Raw genomic sequence first — 26712 nt, forward strand, 5'->3', positions numbered from 1 at the left:
TTTTCACTATGTCTTGGACATCAGCTTCCGTTTTGTTCTGAAAACTTCTAAGCAAATGTCATCTTGCTGAAGAGTTCATGTCATGTCTCTTTAATGTCTTTATTGGGACAATAAAGAGAGATTGTCCCAATCATCACCTGCTACTCAGTGATACACACCTGACAATATCCAGACTACTTTGAAGTGGAAAATGTGGTGATGCTTGGAGGTTTCTGTCTTATCTTTGTACGCTCTCATACCAAGACTATGCATGTTGTTAAAGGCTATAGCATTTTTCACTGTTCATGTAAGATTACTTTCCTATTCTGAACTCAGCTCCTTTTTGTTACTGAGATAACCAACACTCTAAATAAGGGTCAGCAGACTTTTTCTATAAAAAGTCAGGGAGGAAATATTTTAGGTTTTGTGGGCCATATGGTCTTTGCTGCAGCTACTCAACCCTATCATTGTAGTGTAAAATCCACCGTATGCAATATGTAAGTGAATGGCTGTGGTTAATTGTCAGACAAACTTTATATACAGAAACGGGGGTGGGCTGGATTTGTGTTGTGGGCCATCATTTAACAGCCCTTGCTCTAAATCATAGCTCCCATAGTTTCTTTGTCTTCATAATGTGGGAATAGGCTTATATTGGACCCTAATATTCCTTTGGAGTTCTGACAACTCCCAGTTCATTTTGTCATTTTCACATATTTAGTAGGGGGTGCTTAGCATTTTGGAGGGCAATAGAGCCATCTCATGATCTATGAGGCTATGAGTCTCTCATGATCTGACTCCTTCTGATGTAATCTTCCACTCCCCTCTTTCCCTGCTCTGCCTCAACTCCTCTGGCCTCCCCGTTGCTTCCCGAGCACATCAGACATGCTCTTCTTCAGGTCCTTGGCAGTTGCTCTTTTTTCTGCTTGGAATGTTTTTCCCCCAGATAGTCACAAACCTTATTCCTCTTTCTTCAGGTTTCTACTCGGATGTCACCTACTGAGTGAGACCATTTGGTTGATGTCTAGTCAGAAACATAGGAACAACTATAGGTATTTCAGAGAATTTAATAGAGGTTATTGGTTACAAAATGAAAACACTGGGGGAGCAGAAGGGACAGATGAGCTCATGCAGAGATTAGCTGCAGCAGGAGGGCTGAAGGCAAAGTGGGGATGGTGTAACCAGAGCCCCGGCTCTCTGTGTCACAGAGAAGCTGCGGCTGCATCTTCTCCCACTCCCTCTGGCGCTCAGGAGTTAAAAGATATTTGCTTCTGATGTTATGGCTGCCAGAGACATTAAGTGCTGTGTAGCTGCTGCTGTTGGTATCTTTAACTGAGCAGGGACTCAACAGCCCTACACTCTGCTGTGGTAGCTGCAGTTGCTTAAAACACCATCAGGAGCTGTAAGAATGTTGCTGTCCCTTCCTCTTGCCTTCCTCTGGTCTCCTTTACTTGATACCCATTGCTGGAGCCTACCCACTCGCAGCTGCAAGGGACTCTGGGAAATGCAATTTACAGGCTTACAGCCCCTTGCTTTAAAGAGTTGAGCATAGAAGGACTGGAAGAAAGGAGAAAAATACTGAGCCAGTAACCAGCATGTCCTGTACACTCTGTCTAAAATGATAACTCCCAACAATTAATCCTTTTTCTCTGCTTTATTTTCCTCCATAGCATGCATCACTGCCTGGTACACTATAGATGTACTCACTTGTTTATCTCCTGAATCCATGAGTAGAGACTTCAGTAGGGCAGTAATTTTGTTCACTGTTGTACCTACAGTGTCCAGAAGAGTGCATCATAATGGGAATTCAGTAAATATTCAGATAATGGATAAATAAATCTCTTAACACCCAGGGGCTACTTCTGAAAAATACTGTGGTTCACTGAGTAGAGTTTGACACTCTTAAAGTATCACGGAAAATAAGAGATTAGAAGAAAGTCCACCTCTCTCTCTCTCTCAATTCTCTTCTTTTCTCATATATATGCATATTATATTTACACTGTTTCCTAGAATGCATATGCTTCCAAACACTGACCATTTTTATAGTCATTGAAAACCTGTTCAGAGAGGGAATGGTTACATCTAAATGTACTTCTTTAGTTGTTTGGCAAATGTTATGGTGCTTTTAGAGAGAGTTGTATGATTTTCCCTGGGCTACAATAGCAGAGTTTCGCGGACTGACTGGCTTAAACAACAGAAAGCTACTTTCTCAGTCCTGAAGGCTAGAAGCTGAGATCAAGGTATCAGCAGGCTTAGTTTCTTCTGAGGCCTTTCTTCGTGGCTTGCAGATGATCATCTTCTGCTAGTGTCTTCACAGGGTTGTCTCTCTGTATGTCTATGTCCAAATTTCCTCTTTTTATGAGGACAATAGTCATATTAGATTGGGATCCATCTTAATGGTGTCATCTTAATTTAATTACCTCTTAATCAACCCTGTCTCCAAATACAGTCATACCCTGAAGCACTGGTATTCAAGACTTCAACGTATAAATGTTGGCGGAGACATGATTAAACCCAAGGTAAATCTTCCCCCACGTTTCGTATGTTGCAGCCTGGGTTTCATCTTTACAATTTTTGAACCAATGCTTACAAGTGTAAAATTTAAAACCTTTTAAACTTGCCATCTGTCATATTTTGTTTTTCTAGTGTCCTCTCAAATAATTGGGGGGAATCACCCTGTGGAACTGATTGGATGCTGGTATCTGTCAAGAGATTAGATTTTTAGCCATTGCAACAAAAGTATCTACATTCCATTGGCAGGGAATGTGTGCCCTGCCTTGCTCTTTAGTCCAGTGATGAATGTTTTAACACACTGATAAAGCAGATTGTACAGCAAGGGACACCTTGGATTACGAGGTTACATAGCACTCCTAGACTGGCAAGGCCAGTCTTGTGTTCACAAATCAGTACTCCATTAGGGAAGACCCCCAACTCAGCAGCTGATGGACAGCCTAGTGGCTGTGAGATAGAGAAAGACTCAGTAATAAAGCATACCCGTTTTGACCTTGATGTAAATCGAATCTGTCATGGAACACACAGTTGGGCTCTCATCTTCTCTGTTCGCAGCCTTGTTCTACGAAAAGCCTACCAGATATCTTTCCATTCTCTCCCCGAATATTGAGTGACCTTGGAAACAGCCTAATCTGTCTTGGCAGATTGAAGATAGAGAAAACAAGCAGGGGAGACAGACCTGCTGGTTCCTGCTATTGATCAGTGACTTGAATGAAAGCTCATTATGAGCTGGAGAGATGTGTCAGACACGGGTGTCAAGGGTGGAAAAACTCAAAACAGACCCTGGCAGCCAAGAAAAGTGATAAAAACAAACACACACACACACACACACACACACACACACACACACACCCCTCAGAAACCTTTGTTCCTTTCTTCGGTTGGTTTATTTTTGGTTTTTGGACATATCTCTCTAATCATAGAACTTTAAAGGCTATATAGAAAAAGACACTCCCTAGAAATCAGTCAACTACTTTAGTCCAATCTCCTTCTTTTAAAGATGGGTAAACTGAGGCTCAGAGGGATAAAATGACTGCCCAAGACCCAACAGGGAGTTAGCAGCACAGGTGGGATGCTTCATCCAGTCTGACTCCATTAAAATTCTAGTTCTTTCTGCCACATTTTACAGCTTCTGCCTCTGTTGGATGCTAGGTCTCAGAGTCCCAGCAATTCAACTCTTCAGTGTCAAGATCCTGGCTCCAGGAAGAGCAATACGGCATCCAGAAATGAGCCAAAACTGAGACCAAACACATGTGTGTTTGTGTCCTCACTGACACTTATTAGACATGTGAGTTTGGGCATACCATTTACCTCCTTTGATCTTACTTTCCTTATTTTAAAAATGGACATACTGATGCTTGTTCTTGGTTGTCTGGAAGTATGACAGTTTGATATCTGTCTATGAACATACTTGTAGACCTTAGCTACAGTGTATCTCTTCTGGGAATGGTAAGCTCCCACTCAATTCATATCCAATAATGTTTTAGTCAGACATAATTAATCAAATGGTCCCAGGCTCAGTGGCCCAGACCTAAGGTTATACATTTGTGATCAGGAGAAGGAGGAGTGGTATATTAGTCAGGGATCTCCACAGAAATAGAACCAATAGAATATGTACACATAGAGAGAAAAAGAGAGGAAATTATATTAAGAAATTGGCTCACATGATTGTGGAGGCTGGAAAGTCTGAAATCTGCAGGGCAGGTTCAGGCTGGAGATCCAGGGAGAACTGATATTGTAGCTCAAGTCTAAAAGCAGACTTAAAGGTCTTTAGGGAAAAGACTGAAATTCCACCAAGGAATATGGAATTCTGCCTTTCAGACCACCTTAAGTTGGACGAGGCCCACCCACATTATTGAGGGTAATCTGCTTTGTTGGAAGTCTACCAATTCAAATGCAAACTTCATCTAAAAAAAATACCTTTATAGCAACAGCTGGACTGATGTTTGGCTCCAAGCTGGGTACCATTGCTCAGCTAACACATAAAATTATCCACCACGAGTGGGAATTTCCAAGTCTGCAGCATTTGGGAGACAGAGATCAGAATGTCCTACATGGGAACACAGAGAGGGGCAAGCCTAGGGGGCCAGAGGAGCAGGGCAAATGAGCTTAGCTCAGAATGTCAAGCCAACCTAAAGCACCCTTTTTGTTGAGAATCATACTTACCTGTGCAGCTCTGGGAAATGCCAGGGTTCTCTGTTCTTTCTGTTTTTGACCAGAGAAAACATCAAGAAAAAGAGAGAGAAAGTAGCCTCCCTTGCTGCCACTGCTCTTTTCCAAATACTTCCAATGGGAGCCAGTCTTTAGCGGCTCCCATTCCCTTTTACCACTGTTCCTGACTCTCTTCTCACTACGACTGCCTCCCTTCCAAGGGGCAGTGCCATTTCCAAAGGCCCTCTCTGTCTGTGGGAAGAATGGGGCCTAAACTTAATGTTTCGATGAGAGGAAAACCAAACCACAGCCTGAGTGCAAGCAGAAATTGAGAAAGAAAATCTGAAATATGTCTCTGAAGGTACACATGCTGCCTGAGAACCACTGTGTATTCAACATACCACAGATACATTCTCCAAAATGTCACTTCCTTTAAAGGTCACAAACTCTATTGATTTCTAATTCAATTGTGTGTGTGTGGGGGGGGGGGGGCAGATTCCAAACAACAATTGCTTACATGATAGATTAGATGAGTGGGTGGTTTCATATGGGAGGAAGGTTTGGGAATTCTTCTCCAAGGGGAGAGAAAAGGGGAATTTTCTTTAAGGTTACCATTATCAATGATCATTCTTACATTTTGCCTATTGATCATAGTTTTCCTTCCTTCCTTTCTTTCGTCCTTCCTTCCTTCTCTTCCACTCCTCCCTCCCTCCCTCCCTTCTCCTCCATTCCCCCGTCCTTCCTTCCTTCCTTCTTTTTTTTTTCTCCTTTCCATAAATATGTATTGAGAGCCTACTATCTGCCAGGGTATTGTGTAATGTAATGCACAATAACTGTAGACTTGCCATCTAAAGTTTATATTTTAGAGTAAGGGTAGCAAAGACAGACATCAAACATGCTAAGTCTATAATATATACAGTAGTTAGAAGTTATGGTGAGTGGCATGAGGGAAAGGTATAGGGGTCATGAGAGCCTGGAGCAGGAGGACTTGATCTAGATCATGTTGTGGGATGGTGAGGGAGGAGGAGCAAGTGACCTTAGTACTGAGGGCGGAAGGAAGAGAAAAGTTTGTTAGGTGAAAAGAAAGAATAGAACATCCCAGGAAAGGAAGAAGTATGTGCTGATGCCCTGATGTGGGAGGGAATTGTCCCACAAAAGGAGCAGAAAGAAAGTCAGAGAGGGCTGGAGAGTGGTGGAGGAAGGTGGGAGATGGGTGGAAAGACAGGCGGGGCTTTCCTATTAGGTTAGATGTATCCAGGGAGGCCACTGAAGGTTATAGTTTGGATGGTTGTGATCAGAATTGGGTTCTCAAAGACCACGAGGCTGACATGTGGGTGCTGATAGGTGGGCTGGAAGGGATGTAAGAGGGCTGGAACAGAAATGATGTTCAGACATGGTTGATTTCCATGGAGGTGGAGAGAAATATATGGAATCCAGAGAAATTTAGGAAGTAAAATCAGCTGAATTTAACAAGCCTTGGACATGGAAAGTAAGTTGATTGTCTTGAGCTCAGATTTTTCCTTCATATAGTGATGCTGATATTACTTGGCTTACTTTTTTTCTTTTTCTTTTTTTTCCAAACTACCAAATTTTCTGGTTTAATGGTTTATTCCATTCTAAATGTTTAATGAAGCTTCTGTCTATACCAGTAGTAACCAATTAATGGCCTGAAGTGTTAACACTCACTTCCAACTGAGAAATTCTTAAGTCATGATAATATTTCTCTATGATTTCTTGAAATATAAATTTTCACCATCGTAATAGGCATTTTTCTCAGCTTTATTCAGGTATAATTGACAAACAAAAATTGTATGTAATTAAAGTATAATACATGATGGTTTGATATATGTAGATGTTATAAAGTGATTACCACAATCAAGCTAATTAACATTTCCATTACCTCTTATAGTTACCATAGTGTGTGTGCATTGTGCGATAAGAACACTTAATATCTAGTCTTTTAGCAAATTTGAAGTATATATTAACATTAATTATAGCTACTGTGTTGCACATTAGATCTCCAGAACGGATTCATTTTATAATTGAGAGTTTGTATCCTTTGACCGAAATCCTCTTGTTTCTCCCACCTCTACCCTTTAGCAAACACATTTTTACTCCTTGTTTCTAAGACTTTGACTTCCTGGCATTCCACATGCAAGTGAGGTCATGCATGCAGTATTTGTCTTTCTGTGCCTGGCTTATTTCACTTAGTAGAATGTCCTCTAGATTAATCAATTTTGTCACAAATGGCAGGATCTCCTTCAGTTTTAAGACTTAATAGTGTTCCATTGCATATGTGCATATTTTCTTTATCCATTTATTCATTGGTGGACACTTCGATTGTTTTCATATCTTGGCTATTTTTTTAAATGCTGCTGAACATGGGAGTGGAGATACCTTTTTAAGATAGATGTCGATTCCTTTGGATAAATGCCTAGCAGTAGGATTGCTGGATCATATGGTAGTTCTATTTTTAGTTTTTCTGAGGAAGCTCTATAGTGTTTTCCATGATGACTGTATCAATTTACAATTCCACTAACATTATAAGGGCTCCCTTTTCTCCACATCCTTGACAGTACTTGTTATGATAATAGCCATGCTAACAAGTATAAGGTGACATCTCATTATGGTTTTGATTTGCCTTTTTTTTTGATAACTAGCCATGTTGAGCACTTTTATATACCTGCTGGCCATTTGTATATCTTGTTTGGAAAATGTTTGTTCAGATCCTTTGTCTAGTTTTTGATCAGATTATTCTATTTATTTGTATATTTATTTACTGCTATTGAGTTGTACGATTTTCTTACATATTTTGGATTTTAAACCTTTATCAGATATGTGATTTACAATATAGTCTTCTATTCCACAGGCTGCCTTTTCAATTTATTGATTTGTTTTCTTCTTCTTTTTCTTCTTCTTTTTTTTTTTTTTAGACGGAGTTTCGCTCTTGTTACCCAGGCTGGAGTTCAACGGCGCGATCTCGGCTCACCGCAACCTCCGCCTCCTGGGTTCAGGCAATTCTCCTGCCTCAGCCTCCTGAGTAGCTGGGACTACAGGCATGCGCCACCATGCCCAGCTAATTTTTTGTATTTTCAGTAGAGACGGGGTTTCACCATGTTGACCAGGATGGTCTCGATCTCTTGACCTCGTGATCCACCCGCCTCAGCCTCCCAAAGTGCTGGAATTACAGGCTTGAGCCACCATGCCCGGCCTGTTTTCTTCTTTTTTTGTGCAGAAACTTTTTAATTTGATATAGTCTCACTATTTACTTTTTTTTTTTGTTGCCTGTGCTTGTGGTGTCATATCCAAAATATAATATACAAGACCAATGTCAAGAAGCTTTTCCCATATGTTTTTTTTCCTATAATTTTTTTATAGTTTCTGATCATTTAAGACTTTCATCTATTTTGAGTTGATTCTTATGTGTGGTATAAGTGTCTGAATTTATTCTTTTGCATGTGAATATTTAGCTTTCGTAATGCCATTTTTTGAAGAGACTATTCTTTTCCTGTTGTGTATTCTTGGTACTTTTGTCAAAGATTAGTCAACCATATATTTATGGCTTTATTTATGGGTTCTTTATTCTGCTCCATTAGTCTTTGTTTTTATGCAGGTACTGTACTGTTTTGATGACTATAGCTTTGTAACGTTGCTTAAAAGCAGGTCATGTGATACCTCCAGCTTTGTTCTTCTTGCTCAAGATTGCTTTGGATATTTGGGGCTTTTATAGTTCCATAGGAATTTTAGAATTGTTTTTTCTATTTCTGTAAAAAATATCACTGGAATTTTGATAGAAATTGTATTGAATTTGTAAATCACTTTGGGTAGTATGGACATTTGAACAATATCAATTCTCCCAACTCCTAAACATGAAATATATTTTCATTTCTTTGCAGCTTATTTAATTTCTTCCATCCCTGTTTTATATTTTTCAGTGTACAGATCTTTCATATCCTTGGTTAAATTTATATCTAAATTTAGTATTTCATTCTTTTTGATATATAGTAAATGATTTATTTCTTTTCTTTTTTAGATATTTTTATTAGTCTACAGAAACACAACTAATTTTTGTATGTTGATTTTGCATCCTGTCTGAATTTATTTATTAGTTCTAACAGTTTTTTGGTGAAATCTTTAGTGTTTTCTATATACAAGATTTTGTCATCTGCAAACAGAAACAATTGTATTTCTTTCTTTACTATTTAGATGACTTTTATTTCTTTCTTGCTAGAACTTCCACTACTGTGTGGAATAGAAGTGATGGGAGTGGTCATCTTTGTTTCTGATCTTAGAACTTCCAGCTTTTTACCATGTATATAATGTGAGCTGTGGGCCCTCACCTACTTTCTTTATCCACAAGAATTCTCTGATTGTCTCTCAGGTTTAGCTCACTCTACTAGGCACTGGGAATATGACATGAGCAGTAAGTGAGTCCTGATCCCAAGGAACTTACCGTCTACTGGAGGATCATCAGGCAATTGCCATAAAGAATGACGGATACCATAATTCAGATGAGGAAAGAAGGGTTAACAAAAGCCAGAGGAGAGGCACCTGGCTGCCCTGGGAAGTCAGGGAGGGCTCTCAGGAGGAGGCAGTGTCTCAGCTGACCATGAAATAACATTTTCTAGGCAAAGGCAGGACTAAAGGATGGAGAAAGGGGCATGTAGAGAGGAGGTAACACCTTATAAACATGATTTTTGCTAAGCCACAATTTTGTCCTCCAAAAGTGCCTGGAGACATTTTCTATTGTCACAGTGAAGGGGTGCTATTGGCAGCTATTGGAAAGAGGCCAGGGATGCTGCTAAGAATCCTGCAGATTGTAGGACAGCCCCACAATAAAGAAGGATCTAGCCCCAAATGTCAACAGGGCTGAGGTTGAGAATCCCTGCCTTACACACCTTACTTTATTTGCTTAAAATTATTTTCAAATGCCCACCAATTGCAGCCACTGTCACTCCCAGCTCTGGCATGCTAGGTGGCCTTAAGTAAGTTACTTAACTTCTCCATCCATCTGTTTTCTTATCTGTAAGACGAGCATGATAATAACATAAGTGACCTTATGGGGTTGTGGTAGGATACAATGAGACAATACACACAAGGAGCTTGAAGAGTTCGGGGCACACTGAGCACCATGCACGTGTGCAGTTCCTCCTTGTCCTGGGTGTGGGGATAATAGGGGAGGGAGAATTTATTGCACATATTTTGTGTGTCAGGGAGCTTCCACGGATGATCATTTCATTTACCTAAGCTATAAAATGATCCCTGACCTTATTACAGTTTACACCATAACTACAAATATTATGTAGATGTTGTTGTTAATCAGAAAAAAGAAAAGAAATCCTTAAACCCCCAAGTCTAATTTTTCTCTTTTGGTCAAGGAATGGTAAGCAAATAAAGAAGGTTCTTTAGTAAATTTATGTCAAAACACTGCATGTATTCATCTGCTAGGGCTGCCATAACAAAATACTACAGGATGGGTGGCTCAAACAACAAAAATATACTTATTATTTTCTCACAGTTCTAGAGGGCAGGGAAGTCCAAGATCAAAGTCCTGGCAGGGTTCAGTTTTTGGTGAGACTTATTCCTGACTTGCAGATGGCTGTGTTCCCTCTGAGTACTCACATACCGGAAAGACAGAGAGATGAGAAAGTGGGAGTGGATGGGGAAAAGGGGAAGAAGCAGGGGGAGAGGAGGGAGTGTGTGTTAGTACTCTGGCATCTCTTTCATAAGGACACAAATCCTGTAAGATTAGGGCCCCACGTTTATGATCTCATCTAATCTTACTTATTTCCTTCAAGGTCCCATCTCCAAATATAGTCACCTGGGGCATTAGGATCTTATCATATCGTGTTTATTGGGGAGAAGATGCAAACACGCAGTCTATAACACAACAAAAAGCCTAATTATTTCACAAATAGCAAATGTTCAATGCATCTTGAGCAGTCATTAGCATCACAGAGCAGTGGAAGTGCAGGTGCAAGTGTTATGGACCTTTAGCAAGTGTTGCGGGCAAGGGAATCAATTCCTTCCCAGTGGATTTTCAGGTCTCCACTGAAATGCCACTTCCTCAGGAAAGCCTTCCAAGTTCTCCTGGATTGAGTTCAGCTCACCTGTGGTTCACTTTCACAGGACCCAGAATGTTACCTTCCTCGCATTGATTTCTCGTAATAAATGGCTAACTTCCTTCACTGCTTGTCTCTAAGTAAGATTTACAAGTGAAGAATAGAATATCAGTCTTTTTTTTTTTCTCCAGGGTATCTCCATCCTAAGCATGTGTTTGTGAAATGAATGAATTGCTTAAAATCGAGACCCTAGCCCACTCAGGAAGCAGACAGGGAAATTGTTAGAAATCAGTAAAGAGTTTATACTCTGAAAAGAAGAAAGTTTTAATTTTAGTAATTTATTTGACTGCTAAATAGGAAAACCAAATCACAAATCCAGTTGAGTACATTAGGCTAACTTGGTTAGTGTGCAAACACATGCTAGGGGCTCATACAGGTGTGGGGTTATTTGTCTACCAGCTTAACTTCAAGCAGCACTCAAAGTTCAGACTCAATCTGTGGGCAGTCTACTGTTTTGGTGGGGATGATGGCTATGGTGCCATATGGGGCCAGTTGACTGAGGGAGGGCATCAGAGTTCCCAATTCAGGAAAGCTGATGTGGATGTTGCTCTTCTCTGTTGTGTCACCAGAATTCTGTGCTTTGGGTTGGGTTTACTTGCATCTCTGTGTATCACTCTGCTGCTTCAAAACTCACCCCTTTTATGGATGCTGACCTGAGGAGCTTGGCAAATGTTTGCTGCATTTGGTGGGTTTGATGAGTTGGCTTTAAAAGGAAGCATGGACACTTTACCATGACTTCAAAATCAACAACAACTGAATGTCTTTCCAGGATAACTCGATGGACTCATTTACTATTTGCATACTCATTCAATTTTTGGAGGCACTTTCAGTTTGGAAAGAAAGCACAGAATCCTACATGTAAAACTTAAGAGAAAGGGATGTATCATAGCATTTGTTTTCAGACAGTAGTATGCCTTTAGGATTATCTGAAAAACTGGTTAAAATATAGATTTCTGAGTCCCACCATCAGAGAATCTTGCTTAATAAGCTTGGAATGGAACCTAGGAAACTTCAGGTGATATAAGGCAAGGAGTTTATGCATCATACCTAGAATAATGGTCCCTGCTTCTGATGAACTCACCAAGTACCCAAGAAGAGTACCAGAGTGTGGAACAAGTGTGGTTAGGTGGCAAGATGACCTAGGTACTGTCACCTGTTAAAGTGCAGATTCTCATTCAGCAGGACTAGGGAAGGAGGCTGATATTCTGCATTTCTAAGGAGCTGCAAAAAGACAGTTTTTGCTGGCCCCTGCCTCATGCCTTGAGTATCAAAGATGTAAAAGAGTCACCAATGCTAGGACTGTGGAGTCAGACAGGCATGGGCATAGATCCAACCTGTTTTCTCACTGTGTGACCAGCCAAATCCTGGTTTATTTATGTCTCAGATGGGAAATGTTGCAGAAATTAAATGTGACAGTAATATACATAAAGCATTCAACATATTGCTTAACATGCCTTTAATCTTCCATGGGTATAAATGGCCATTGCATTATTAATAATAAATCCTGCTAATTCAATGGGAATTAGTCAAAGATGTCTGTTTTATCATCCTTGCCATTTTATTTTGCTCATATTGTTTCTATGCAGATTGAGACAATGTTTCTATTTCTATTATATAACAGATCTGGAATATAAGAAAAAGTAGTCCTTTCCCTACCAAACACCCAGCCCATGCAATGCTATGACCATAGTCCTTAATAGGATGTTGTGACATTAATGAACATCAAGACATCTGAATGAGGGTTTATTTCCCCTGGCCCCAGATATTGGCCATTATGGTGACAGAGCAAGTGCACCCAGAGTTGGGTTGATGTGATTTAAAACTGAGAGATTGCACAAAAATTTCAGCCCCAGTAGACTGTTTGACATCATAGGAACCAGCATCCCACTGGATGAATTGCTTGGGTTTCAGTTACTTGCTACATGCACTCCAAGTGTACCTAGTGATGTAGCAGCCTGTTTCATTCTGCCCTAGTTTGCTCAGATAATTTTTAAGGTTCATCTTCGAAAAAGCAAAGGCCCCGAGGGCAGGGTGATGTTTATCTGATGGACAGCTACTGCAGCATAACAGCTAATTCCTAAGGTTTTGGAGTCCTGTAGACCTGAGTTCAAATCCTGACTCTACAACTTAATACCTGTGTGACCTTGAGTCACTTGCCTAACCTCTCTGAGTCCCAGTTTTCTCATAGCTCCGCCAGTGGGACTTCCTTTTCCAGCAGTCAATGGCCTTAATACCATGTGCCCTGTCATAGGCGAAGCTAGATTCAAGTGGTGTTAATATCATGTGCCCCGTTCTAGGTAAAACTAAAGTACTAGGCCCTGCAGGTCAACTGGTGGTTTAAGCCATTATTCCATGTCATTGGTACATGTTTTGACTAACGATATAAATTCACATTAAAAACTTTATTTTAAATACAGCCTGCTAATGTTTCAGTGCAAAGAACTTCTGATGATTTTTATTTTCTTTTAAGACCATAGTAAACATGAGATCCCTTGGTCATGTGTGGTAAGTCTTTGGGAAGAAAAGATAAAAGTTTCATTGATGATATAGGATATTGCAGCTCTCAAATGCAAGAAAAACCATCATTTCACATATGCTGTTACATCTACTCATTGGCATTACTCTTCCTCTGTTTTTCAGATGAGAAGCTGAGGCACAAAGACAAATACCTTACCTAAGGATAGCTAGGTCATGAATGGCACTGCGGAAATTTGAATTCATGTAGTCTGATCCCAGAGAACCTGCCTTGAATGGCCATTTGCCAGACTACACAGTTTTCTCTCACAAGATATTAGCTTTTTGAACTAATAAAGGAGAAGAGTCAATGGCTCCAGTTAATTCCAGGAGCAAAAATTATCTTTTTTGTTTATAGTAACTGGATGAATTAGAAGTTGTGTGTGAAAAGTGGTATTTATAAGGTACGTACATAATATTGGTAGCACAATCAATATCTAATTACAATTAATGCCTATCGTCCTGATTATTTTGCAGATGCCCTCATCTACATGAAAAGCCTTTGTGCTGGAGACTGCGCATGACAGAGATGTATAAGCACCTTGCCCTGGTGGGTACACCAGGTACCCAAGGAGGTGAGCACATGTATTCAAGCAACAGAGTGCAGACAAATGGTGCTAAGTGGAGAGAGAAGACTTGGATGCAATTCACATGGGTGATGTAACCTCCAGTCTGTGTTGGGCTGAAGGGGAAGAAGGCTAAGGGCTTCCCACAGTTTAAATCCCATTCTTGGTCTTGTCTGTTTAATCTTGTGTTTTAGACTTCCTGACTGGGTTCTTCCTAGTGAAGCCCTGCTTTATTGTATAACGTATTGCAGAGTGTAAATGATGGCATGCATCTACATATTAAACTACGGCAATCTGGAGCATTTTTTTTTTCACACAGGCATTAGCTAAAGGTTTAAATTCTCTCATTAAAATATTTATAGCCTGAAGTGTGCTGCTAGGAAAATGGAACTCGCTGTTTTCCTTCTCATCTGAGTAAAAGGGTGACTATTTTGTTTTCTAATGAGTGTATAGCATGGGCCATTGGCTGGAGTTGTGATAGCCTATAAGTGATTTCTAGTGTGATTCAAATCTCTTGAATCCTCCAGACCTGCCTTTCTGGGTGGACAGGAAAGCTGTGTAACACTTGGCCAGGAGCCGAGGCTCTGGAGTTGGCTGGGTCTGGATGAAGTGACCTGCATCTAGCAGCTGGTATGGCTCTGAGCAAAGTATAAAATCTCTTGGTGTCTCAGTGACCTAGCTAGAAAAGATAATTATGATTCTTCAAATTAGGTGAAATGGTGTACTTATATTAAAATGCTGTGCATGGAGTCTGACACGTGGTAGCAGCTCAAAATCTTGTTTTATGGTTTTAAAATGTGAAGAAACCTGGCAGAAATCTAATTGTTAGTCATATGCAACCACTGCAAGGTAGGGCTGAAACAATGTCAGTTCCACAATCAGTTGAAGATAGCCCTGTATATTTCATATGCTTTCTTTAAGGACCAAATGCAATACCACAGACCTGTGTCTGGATTGTGGAAAGTCTTCAATAAATGTCAGTTTTTCATTCCTTCTCATCAAGAGCAGATATTGTCTCTATCTATATTAACAGTCATTAGCCTGGGCTCCTTCCCACCCTGACTCTTCATGCATTAACCTTGCAAACAGGTTATGATGAGTCTGTATTATCAAAGCTCCCTTGAATACACCTGTGAGCCATATTTGGCAATTAAATCAAATGTTATTAACATTGCAATTACTTCCAGGTCAAAGGTGAAATTGCTGAAAATACAGCCAACATAGATTTCTAGTACAATTCCTTAATTCAGTATGGGGATCTGAAATAACCTGGCATGCCCTATTTAAATAATTCTGTTCAAGGGTTACTTGGTGTACAAGCTGTAGCATTTGACTTTAAAGCATCTGCAGCCTATTCAAGAGTAGGTATGTAAAAATCATGAAATAAACTTTGGAGAAATGTCTCAGCCATTCGGTGTTTATAAATAGCAAGCACCTACTCTATGCCTGATGAACTCCTATTCATCCTTCAGCCAGATCCAGATGTCAGCTCAGATATCAGTTCTTGGAAGCTTTTGTGGACCACCGTTCTTATATGCCCCCGTCCACATACTCATGGTGTAAGTTCCTGCAATCTGCTCTCCTAGGATTCTGTAATTTTCCTTCTTAAAGCTTATCTCTGTTTACTTGCTTACCATTGTATCCTCAGTACCAAGCAGCTTGGCACACAGTAGGTGTTCAATATAGGCTGGTTAATCAGCTGGCTGAGTAATGGGGTATGGCTTTCCTGTGGGTAATGGCACAGATTCCCTGTGCTATTTGCTAACAAAAAAAACTATACCTGAGTATTCTGACCAATAGTGTTTTCGCTACTGATGACAAAGCCACATTCCCACAGTTGAGTTTCCAGACCAAGGTGTGACTTATGAGATAGTGGCTTCTTTAGTATTTAAAAAGCACTAGCACGGGAAGACTCTTCTACCTCTGAGTTCCAAAAGCTGATGAAATGACAAAATTCTGTTGAAGAAAAGACTTCTGTCCAGTAGAGGGAGCTCCCTCATTAAAAAGTCACACAGACTTGCTGAAAAACCCGGGTTAGCTTTTCATAAACTTCTCTTTCTTCTTAGAATCATAAAATCTCAGAAATAGGAGGGACCAGAAATCATCTAGTCTAACCACTCTCTCAGAGTGAGAATTCCCTCCAGAACCGAGACTGTTAGCCTGCTTCTCCTCTTTTAACCCCTTCCCTTTCCTCACCAAGATCCCTACTTCTCTCTTTTAAAAGTATCTATTAAACACCTACTGTGCGCCTGACACTGAGGTTATAGAGACAAACACGACAAGCATGGACCCACCTCTTTTTCTACTTGCAGCCTTGCTTGATTCCCTCCCCAGTCCGGGAAGCTCCTTACTCCTTGAGGTGGGATGGTCTGCTTATTCTCTCTCTGGGATGCTCTGACTGTTCTTTAAATTTTTTTTTTTTTTTTTTTTTTTTTTTTTTTTTTTTTTTTTTTTAAGAGATGGGGTCTCTCTATGTTGTTCAGGCTTGTCTTGAACTCCTGGCCTCAAGTGATCCTCCCACCTTGGCCTCCCAAAGTGCTGGGATTACAGTTGTGAGCCACTGTGTTGGGGCTTCTGATTGTTCAAACCCTCCATGAAGGCAGAATCTATTCCCTAATACTGTCCATTCTTTGATTCCAGTTTCTGCTTCAGCGTCGTAACTGGCACACAATGGGCTTGGAGCCATCTGAGCATTCTGCCCCTGAGTTTCCTTCAGATATTTGAAAAATGTGCTTGGAATCCCTTAAGTAGCTTCTTTCATTGCTGTCACTATTTGATCCTGACCTTGGATTATGAACCTTCCTTCCGAGGCCTAAGATGGGCTGCTCGAAGTCCCAGCAGCTAATATGCCTTACCACAGACAGAATTTTACAAGTCAGCAAAACTGGACTTTAGCTTCCTTTGTAACACTTCTAAGTCCTCTTCCCTCTTCCAAAATTTCTATATTTAGGAGCTCAGAGTCTTTTCGTTAACATCTTTTTAACGTTTTGTTAACCCAAACCTTATCTGATGTGTCTGTTTACTACAGGTATTTGGGAATTCAATGATGAATGCTTCCCTGGGAAAGTAGCAATTTAAAGGGAAAGTCATCTGAACCTAAGTAGCATAGTGGTGTCCATCAGGAAAAATGATCTTGAATGGAAAGAACAAAACCAAACTAGAATAAAGAATCACCAGCCAAACAGCAGAGAAATCAACAAGAGGGCAGCTGGCTAGGCCTGGCATGTGGCTGCTGCCCTGAAAATTTTAAAAGTGAGTTTGTATGAATGAATGAATGGATGGAAGGATGGATGAAAGTATTCCAAATTTCCTGACCCTGACGAATGACATTCCTAGGTTCTGAGAGTATGGTAGGCAAACTTGTTTCATAGCCTCTGAGGAGGTATGGAAAATGAGAGGAGTACTGCATGATGAGATGAGAAGTATGTCGTGATAAATATATATATATATATATATATCTGTATAGACCAATTGTACTAGATTTCAATGCAGTATGAACCAAATTGACTAATAGAAAATATCTTAGGGATGATCAAATTTAGGGTGGTAAAGAGGTTTAAGCCAGTATGCCATTCCTGTACTATTGATAGGGCTTGTCTGCAGAGAAGAATTGTGACACTTAATTTTGGCTCAGTTCAAAATGACTGATTAGTGATACCTGCTGTGTGTCTGGAAATGGGTCATGGTGATGGAGATGTCAGGGATTTATTATCCCTTTATAGTCCAGTGGTTGCTTTTTTCATAGGGCAGAGGCTTACTCAAAGTCACACAGCACACTGTAACAAGTTGTCTGAGTGTCTTGACTCAATTCTAGTGCTTACTTCTACCACATTGCTCACTCTGACTGTTTAAGTATGTCCTAGCTTAATATTCCTCCAGCTGGGGGAGACAGAGCAGTGAGAGAATTTCCTCTGAGAGAAAGTGTCAATGACATGCTCATTGATGTGGTGATCATGTGCAGTTAGCCTGACCCACTTGAAGGCCTGGGGATCTACCCCTCATACACCACACTTACTGCCTGGGCCCTGGGAAAGGCAGGAGTGCCAGATAGGATAGAATGGTGGTGCAAACCCTGCAGAGGCAAGCAGAAGGTGGGTCAATGGACTTTGGATGAGCTTAACTCACAGACCGGAAGTGACTGAGTCAGCCAGGTGCTAATTTGTCAGGGCTGGGAGGAGGAAGCCACAGGCAATCTTGAAACTAGAAGGAAGACTCCTTTGTTGTTTCTTTCTCAGAAGAAGCCATAGCCCTGGGAGGAGCTTTTCAGAGGAACTGCTGGGGAGAGAATTCTATAACAGTACAGTTGGTGCTTCAAAATACGCACTACATCATTCCAACCAAGTTTCGAGACCCTTAGCATTCCAAAGGTTCTTCAGTTGATTCTATTCTGCAAAGTAGTTACTTCAATCTGTGGCTGCACTACCAAGTAACAGAGACAGCACTGGGAATCTTCCTAACCTTTTTCCTTCTGCCAGCATTCACTGAGTATCTGCTTGGTGTAGGGAGATGAGGTCATGTGCAAGTGGGGATGGTGCCTTCATTCTACTTTCATAAGAGCACTGAGAATTTCATGGATGCCATGCTCATTTGATTTTTTTCAAATATTGTTTATTTGTTGAGGGGAAATTTCTTTTCCCACAAATTAAAGAAACTAAATGGGGGCTGGCGTTTGGGTTAAAACTGACTAGAGGACTCCTTAGCATATATGGCCCCTGCCTTTTTACTTTGGACAAGATACTTAATCTCTCTATTGCCTCAGTTTCCTCATCTGTAAAAATGCACCCACCTCCCAGGTTGCTGTGAGGATATGTGGATTTATGTAAAGCATTTAGATGGATGCCTGGTACATAGTAAATGCTACATATACATTGGCTATTTTTAATTAAGTAAAAATTATATATATTTATGGTATATAACATGAAGTTTTGGTATATGTATACATTGTGAAATGAATAACTCAAGCCATTGATATTCATGTGTATTACCTCACATACCATATGTGTGTGTGTGTGTGTGTGTGTGTGTGTGTGTGTGTGTTGTGAACACTTAGATTCTATTCTCTTAGCATTTATTAGCTATTTTGGCCTGCAAATTTGGGTTAACACTGATTTTTTTTTGCCTCCTTGTTTTATAATTTTTAAAATAACTTAAACCATGGCTTTCCCCATGGAGAGAAGGAGAAATGGCATATAGGAAAGAAAAAGACGTCCCCTCCTTATGAAGCTAAAGATTTAAAACATTTGATATGAACCTTCTAAATCAAGAATCAAAATCTTCAATTACTTGGTAGTGTAGCCACAGATTGAAGTTAAGTACTCTGCAGAATAGAATCAATTGAAGAACCTTGGAATTCTAAGGGTCTCAAAACTTGGTTGGAATGACCTAGTGCATATTTTGAAGCACCAATTGTGGTGTTATAGAATTCTCTCCCCAGAAGATAATGAATTGATAAGGTGTTTTTTTTTTTTTTTTTTTTTTCTGGCTACCACACTCATGGGTTATCAGGAAAGCCCAGGGTACCAGCAAGGAACACAGTCATATCTGCTGCAGGCACTGCTCCTGGGTCAATCGCTGCTTATTGTATAGGAGATTGGCACATTGCCAGTTGATTCTCAAGGTGTTGAGATGGCCTCAGTTGATGAAATATTGATCTCAGACCTGTCAGTTTCAATGGAATTCAAGAGTGAGTTGCAATAAAACAAGCTTGTATTCAGTTTTCTAGAGAGTCGCCATCCTGTTAATTTCTCTTTGCATGTAACTTTGCCTTCCATTCTGAGAAAACACAAGAAAACATTTTGCCTGTCTTACAAAATGGACCTTCATGGAACTACAGGAAAATGTGTTAAGAGAAAATAGTAGAGGAAATCCATTTGCGACCTCCAGTGTTCTTTTTGCAACTCTGCTAGGAATAGAACAACTCCAAGGCAGTGAAGGTTTTCAAGCCAGGTTGTAACCAAGGCCACGTGTTCACTAGATTGCCTCATAACTGCAGTGAGATATTTTAAATGTTGGGTAATCAAATCTGATGCAGGAAGAAGAGCTTAAACTTCCAAATTAGGTGTAATACAGGCTCTCAGTGTCTTTGAGACTCCTGAGGTGGGACTGAACTGAGTGAATTAGAAGCACGTGACTTTGTTTCCTGGTGTACTATCAATTAAGTAATTTCCAGAAGCAACAGCACAGATGGCATTTTACTTAGTTTTACAGGGTAGTTTTCTACCCTTTGTTATAAGGGGAAATGAGAACAGGAGGCAATAAGACTTTCCTTATTACCCTTTTTGTACTTTCTTAATGAGCCTACTTTGCTTCTACTATGTGTCTTCCTGGATACAGAGGACAGAAACATTTTCTCCAGCCAGGTTCCATGCTCAACCCTCAATTTTAAAAGGTTTGGCATAAAACCACAGAAAGCATTCTTTAAGAGCCAGCCCTCTAAACTAGACCTACATCTACCACATAAGTTTCCCTGATGGTATCAAATATGCATCTGAACTTCTTAAGATGCATCTTAACATATATTCATCAGCTATAGAGTGAATTTTGTGCACCCCAAATTTCTATATGGAAATCCTAATCCTCAGTACAATGGTATTTAGAGATGAGGTCTTCGGGAGAGAATTAGGTGGGGCCCTCATGATGGGATTAATGTTCTGTTAAGATAGGACACCAGGAAGCTTGCTGTCTCCCTTCCCTCTACCTGTTTTTGCCATGTGAGGATACAGTGAGAAGACAGCCATCTGCAAGTCAGGAAGAGGGCCCTCATCAGAAACCAACCATATAGGCACCTTGATCTTGGATTTCTAGCCTCCAGAACGGTGGAAAAAATACATTTCTGTTGTTTAAGCTATTCTACCTATAGTATTTTGTTATGGTAGCCCAAGCTGACTAAGATAGCATCTTAGGTATATTTGAACTTAAAACTATCACAACTAATGTACTGTGGGAGCGCTGGGCCAGGCTGAGCTTTTACTAACAGAGGTAGAAAGCACCCATCACTGGTAGTCCTCTGAGCCCTCAAATTTTTTTTTCCTGCTATGCCACAGTGTCTTGAATTCAATCTTTGTAAATTTATTTCTTTGGGATTTATGGTGATTGTCTCCTTTTTCATAGCCATTTCTTTTATTTTTAAATTTAAATTGAAAAAATAATACATGTACACAGTTAGCAAACAAACAACAATAACACGTTACAAGTGGGCAGACAGTGAAAGGACATCTCCATCTCACTCCATGTCCCAAGATCTCCAGTTTTCTTCCCCAGAATCAACCCCCATGGTTGTCAATGTCTTTGTGTATTTTTTTTAGCTATTATATGCATATAAAAACACACGTGTGTATACCAACCTTCTCTTTTTAAATACACATGTATGCATACTACCTTCGGTTTTCTGTATCTTGCTGGAAGTGTTAAGTAATGCAAAAATTACTGATAAATTAATATATCAAGGGTACAACATTTATTTAGGACAGTTGCCCCACTGACTACAGGAACACTTCAACCTAAGGAGGTACAAGGGGACAAAGGAGGCTGAAAGTGAAGGTGAGGAATGTCAAATACAGAATTCAAAATCTTTGTAAGGATTGGCCAATATACACCCTTAGGTACTGTGGGAATTCTATGGTAATGGTACAGTAATATAGCAATCACTTCCCCGTTTCTTCCTTGTCTCTTCTGTCTTATCTTAAATGGCACCTCCTCAGAGAAACCTCCCCTTTCTAAAATAGCTTCCCTACAGCTCTAGCCAGAGGATTAGCACAGCTTTCTGTGTAGCCTCAAGCACAATTTCCTTCAGTTTGTGTGACAGAAACAAGAATGATTTTTGTATCTTACAAATGTGAAATATTTGATCACATTAGAATATGCTCTTTCAAAGCATTACCTTTTCTCGTCATTAGAGATGTTAGGGATTTTGGCATTTACTGCCTTCTGTGTTCAAAATCATGCCAGCTAGACCCTGAATCAGTGAAGATGGTGACTGGGTCTTCCATTTTTTTTATATCTCTAGTGCCCTACCCAGGCTCACAGTAAACATCTATCAAATATAGTCAAGAGTACAGGAGAATGCAGCCTGTGATGGTCAACAAGCTGCAGGAAACCCTGTGTTGGTTAGTTGAACGTAGTCAACCCACATTGAAGGGACCCAGTCCTTGGCCAGGTTCCTTGCTGTCCTCCGTGAGCATAGTCACGAAATCTCACAGATGCAATTTTTTAGGAGGCCACTGTCAGTGCAATCTGTGACCCTGTTCCTCTCCCTGACTTTATCTGGCTTAAAATGCCAGATGCGGGATATTTTGACTTAGCATTTTGATCATGATCAAGGAATGAAATGTTAGGTATAAACACCAGCTGCTCTGACTATAGTTCAACTAGTCTCAGTCACTGCTTAATCTAGGAAGGTTTGCGTCAAGCAAGAGTGGATTTGCCATTGTGTTTGTTTTGTGCCTAAAAGGAGAAGGTCTTCGGGTTTCTCCCGGGCTTTCAACAGGGTCAAGAAGATCCTCTAATGAATTGTTCTGGGGTAAGGACCTCATCTGGGGCTTCCACCTGCTCATCTCTGAAAAGAATTCAGGGTCCCAATCACACTTGCATTTTATTCGCGAGACAGACCTACTCTCTGCACCAGTCCTCTCCATAAGCAGAATATAGCAAAGAAAAGTTACTACTTATTTAATCTTTCCTTATGACAATATTTTCCCAATATTGTCCATTGGAAAAATGTTTTTCAATAGTCTTTCCATTTAATGTCTCTCCAAACAGATTGCAAGTTATTTGAAGCCTAGAAGCAATTTAAAAGTGATTTTATGACATATATTAAATATTACCAATTATCTTAGAGAACTTGAAATACAGATTAAAAATTCAATGGTAGAATTTTTACCCTGCTGACATTATATTTTATTGACAATGTTTACACAGAAGCCTTTTTCAGAAGGTTAAATTTGTAAACTTATTTTTCCTGAGTCTTTTTGTGACTTTCTCATATCCCTCTGCAGTTCTTTTTACTGCCTTTTTATATTGTCTGTGATTGAGATGACTGCAAACCACTTCTCCAACCACCAAGAAAAGAATTATTAACTAGACTATCTCCAAACCACGCTGCCATCTTTGATGTGTGACCGCTGAGACAGAAAGAGATTTATTGCTAAATATTTAGTTTATTATCTTCCTGGAACTTCTTGTCTTTAATTCTGCAGGAATAAACAAATCCAGTGAAATGATTTCCAAACTGCTCATAATAGTATATAATTCTAAATTATTCTAACCCTTACTGCTGAAAAAAGAGAGTACATTATTTTAATTCATTAAGAAGGCAATAATTGGGGGTCTCAATTCTTGCAGGAAATGAAACAATTAAGAAATCACAAAAATCAAAGGGAGATAAGATGGATGCTGAAATAGAATAAACAGCAATAACATCCAGAATGCCACAGCTTAGGTACTTGTTACTAAGATATTCTGGCCACATATGCAACAGGTAGCTACTGAAATGTAGGATTCACCCCTGTCAGGGACCAGAGCCATATATTTTTTTGCTCTTGTATCTTTTAAACCAGAAATTCTTTCAAGCTTTTGGAGAAATACTGGCCATGACTTTCTGCTCCTAGACCTACCGTATAGATGGTATAAGGATTCAGAGATTTAGGTTTTTTTTTTTGTTTTTTTTTCTTCATCTTTTTACTTATCATTGTTTTTAAGATATAGGGGCTGGGGAGAATTGGGAGGGATTTGCCAAGCAGAGTATGGGGAGGGGGCAGTGAAAGTTCACAGACAGCACATGGCATGCTCAGCGTTAGCTGGTAGTGAAGATCATGAGGGATTGAATGCTTCTGAGACATGCCTCAACATTGTGCTTTACATGGGGAGAAGCCATGTGATTTTTGGTCAGATAGGCAACTTAGAAGGGCCAACTGGGTAGTAGAGTGGAGAAGGAATGTACCCAAGAGAGACTTGGGGCATGAAAGAGACTGTTGGAAGACTATTGCAGGAGACGGATGAGAAGATACTAACAAAAAAGACTCAGTGGAGAGACTGAAACTACAACATGTGGTGGCAGGTTGCCTGTGAACAGTAAGTGTGTGTGTCTGTGTGTGTGTGTGTGTGTGTGTGTGTGAGAGAGAGAGAGAGAGAGAGAGAGAGAGAGAGAGAGAGAGGAGACAGGAAGAAGAAGAAGGAGGAGGAGGTAGAGGAGGCAGAAAATGAGGGGAAAGAGAAGTAGGGGGAGAAGGAAGAGGCAAAAAGAAAGGGAGGGAGAAAAGAAGAGGGGGAAGAAAGAAAGAAGGGGGTAGAAGGATTGGGATATTTCTGACATTCCTATCTTTGGTAAACATTTGTCTGAATTTTTCCATTAGCCTTGCACTTCTATCTGCATACACACTAGACATAAAACTATTAGATGCCAAAAGAACATCTTATTGTTTTGCTCACTTATATGTTTTGAAGACAGTTTGTTTAACCAGATTAAAATGTGCAATGACTCCTTGGCTCCTTATTACGACATCTAAAGTTTGATTTCTTGTCCTTCTTTTTGTCTCTAATTTTTAAGTGCCATGATTTATTATTTATTAAAGGTTTATGGGGTACTGATTCTGTGCCAGGCATTGTTCTGGAGGCCTCAGGATATGATGATAAACAAAGCAACGGAATTCCCTGTCCTCACAGAGCAGCCTCTCTTTTGCACTCTGGGAATCTCAGAGTTTTAAGTTTTGCAGGAGAGCCAGGCTGGAGCATTCCTAACCACCACTCTATTTTCCTTAGAAGCAATTAAGACCTAAGACCTGCTGAAGAACAAATCTCATCTCTAAGACACTCTTATTTTGCTTTTCTCTCAAAGAGCCTCATTTATGAAATTGAGGACTCAGAGCCTTTCTGGAGCTGAGTTGATGTTCATAATCGGGAATTGGCCCCAAATCCCAGAGAAGAACACAGAGTTAACTTTGTGGTTGATTATTTATTTAGCAGGAGGTGGAAGTTCTCCTACAATTGGGATGTGGTAGCAGTGTGCAGAAAAAGTGCATCTAATTGCAATGAACCAACGAACTTCTTCTTCCACTCCACTAGGGATAGTTTTGTTTTGCTTTGTTTTAATTTTGAAAGTGCTAAGTTTTCAAATGAACTTCGATGGAGGGACTGGCCTGGAACTAGGAGGCCAGGCATTCTAAATGTTAGAGGATTGCAGAAGTTGGCAGAGAGAGGGTGGGAGAAGGCATGTGTCTGGGGATATGGGAGTGGGAGGCATGTTTCTTAATCACCTGCAGAACTAGGGCCAGGGATCCTTTGCAAATATACGAGGGAAACAAAATGCGATGAACTGGATTGCTTGCTGGTGTCCTGGTGCCTGATGAATTTAGAGAGCATTTTTTCTATTTCCCTTAATGTTTCTCTGCAAGTTCCATCTCATTTCTTGCTTTAATGGGGATATTATTTATGCCTAAACAAACCCCTACTGTTAGAACTCAAGCCTGTTATCGCCACTGCTTTTCTCTGCCAGGATTCCAGGAGAAGGGAGTAAAGAAGGAGCTCCCTGCCGGAGGCTCAAAGACTATCAACCACCTGCAGAGGTCGTCACCTTGACTACCAGCCTCTGGCTGGCCCACCTGATGGACACCACAACTCTCTACTCCCTCTTCTATTACTCCAGGATCCTAGATAGTGCCACATGATATGTGCACTAAGAAGGTAACTGGGTTTATTTTAGTTCGTTGCAATTTGATTGCACTTTTGTTATGCACTGTGCTAGCCACTGACTCAAAAGAAGTGTACAAAGTGGCATTTAGTCTTTGGGTTAGTCATGGGTAGAAGGCTGTTTTACCAACAGAGGAATGTATAAAGTGCAATGGCAAGATGGATGGAAGAGCAATTAATTCTACTGGGAGTTGTAGACCAAGGTTTTGCAAGGAGGTGACATTTCTATTGGGACTTTCAGGATGAGTAGGTTTGCCAAGGATACAGGGAGGGTAGTATTCAAGAGTAAACGAACATGAAGAAACTCTCACTGGAAACATTCCAGACTATTCATAAGTCCAGAAGCTAGAGAATTATCTCTATATACTTGATCCTAATGAAAGAGAGCTCTAAATATAGGCTTGAATGCCATGCTGTGGAATAGTATGGATTTGATATTTAGAGGGAAATTGGAGGTCTGTAAGCAGATGAACAAGGGAATTGATTCTGGTTTTGGAAATACCTCTCTAGTGGAAGTGTAGCGGACAATTGTAGAAAATACAGAGATGAAAGCAGGGAACCCAGTTATGAGATGATTGCAATAATACAGGTGAGTGACGATGTGGACCTAGCCTAGGGTCATACCTCCAGGCTGAAGCTCTCTCCCGAATTCCAGCCCCTTGTATCTAGCTGTCTACTTGATGTCTCCACTCACATATCTAATAGACATCTCAAATTCAGCATGATCAAAGCATGTCTTCTTATCTTGCCTATCCCAAACCTGCTCCCTGCTTCCTTCCTCATCTCAGTTGATGGCAACTCCACCCTTTCAGTTGTTTGGGATGCAGTCTTGGAGTTTCCCTTGGATTTTCTCTTTCATACCCCCATTTAGCCGATCACTGGCTCTACCCTCCTCACCATCTCCCTCCCTCACTCCCGTCCTTGCCTGCTGAGCTGACTCTTTCACAAACTCCTTCGCAAACTCCAGCCTTCCTTTGGGCCTCTGCTCCAGCTGATCTAATCCTTCTTCCCCCAAATATTCACCTGGCTCACTCCCTCAGTCCCTTTACTTCCTGCTCAAACCTCATCTTCTCAGGAAAGCTTGCCCTGTTCACTGTGTCTAACAAGTCTCCTCCTCTTCCTCCGTACAACTCACCACTTAACTGACTCTTTTTTAAAATTATTATTTTCCATAGCATGCATCACCTCCT

General features: G+C 40.4%; 2 long non-coding RNA genes across 2 annotated transcripts in view; both read left to right on the forward strand.

Annotated features, from left to right (window-relative positions):
* LOC141585431 (uncharacterized) overlaps window positions 1-17057 on the forward strand; it is a 265926-nt gene extending 248869 nt beyond the window's left edge. The window contains exons 5-6 of the long non-coding RNA XR_012518893.1: window positions 13752-13849; window positions 16869-17057. This is a non-coding gene — a long non-coding RNA (uncharacterized LOC141585431). The remainder of the gene's footprint in view (window positions 1-13751; window positions 13850-16868) is intronic.
* An 8182-nt stretch (window positions 17058-25239) lies between these two features.
* LOC141585432 (uncharacterized) overlaps window positions 25240-26712 on the forward strand; it is a 79702-nt gene continuing 78229 nt past the window's right edge. Inside the window, exon 1 of the long non-coding RNA XR_012518894.1 lies at window positions 25240-25516. This is a non-coding gene — a long non-coding RNA (uncharacterized LOC141585432). The remainder of the gene's footprint in view (window positions 25517-26712) is intronic.

The sequence above is a fragment of the Saimiri boliviensis genome, chromosome 8, assembly GCF_048565385.1.
Source record: "Saimiri boliviensis isolate mSaiBol1 chromosome 8, mSaiBol1.pri, whole genome shotgun sequence".
NCBI lineage: Eukaryota > Metazoa > Chordata > Mammalia > Primates > Cebidae > Saimiri > Saimiri boliviensis.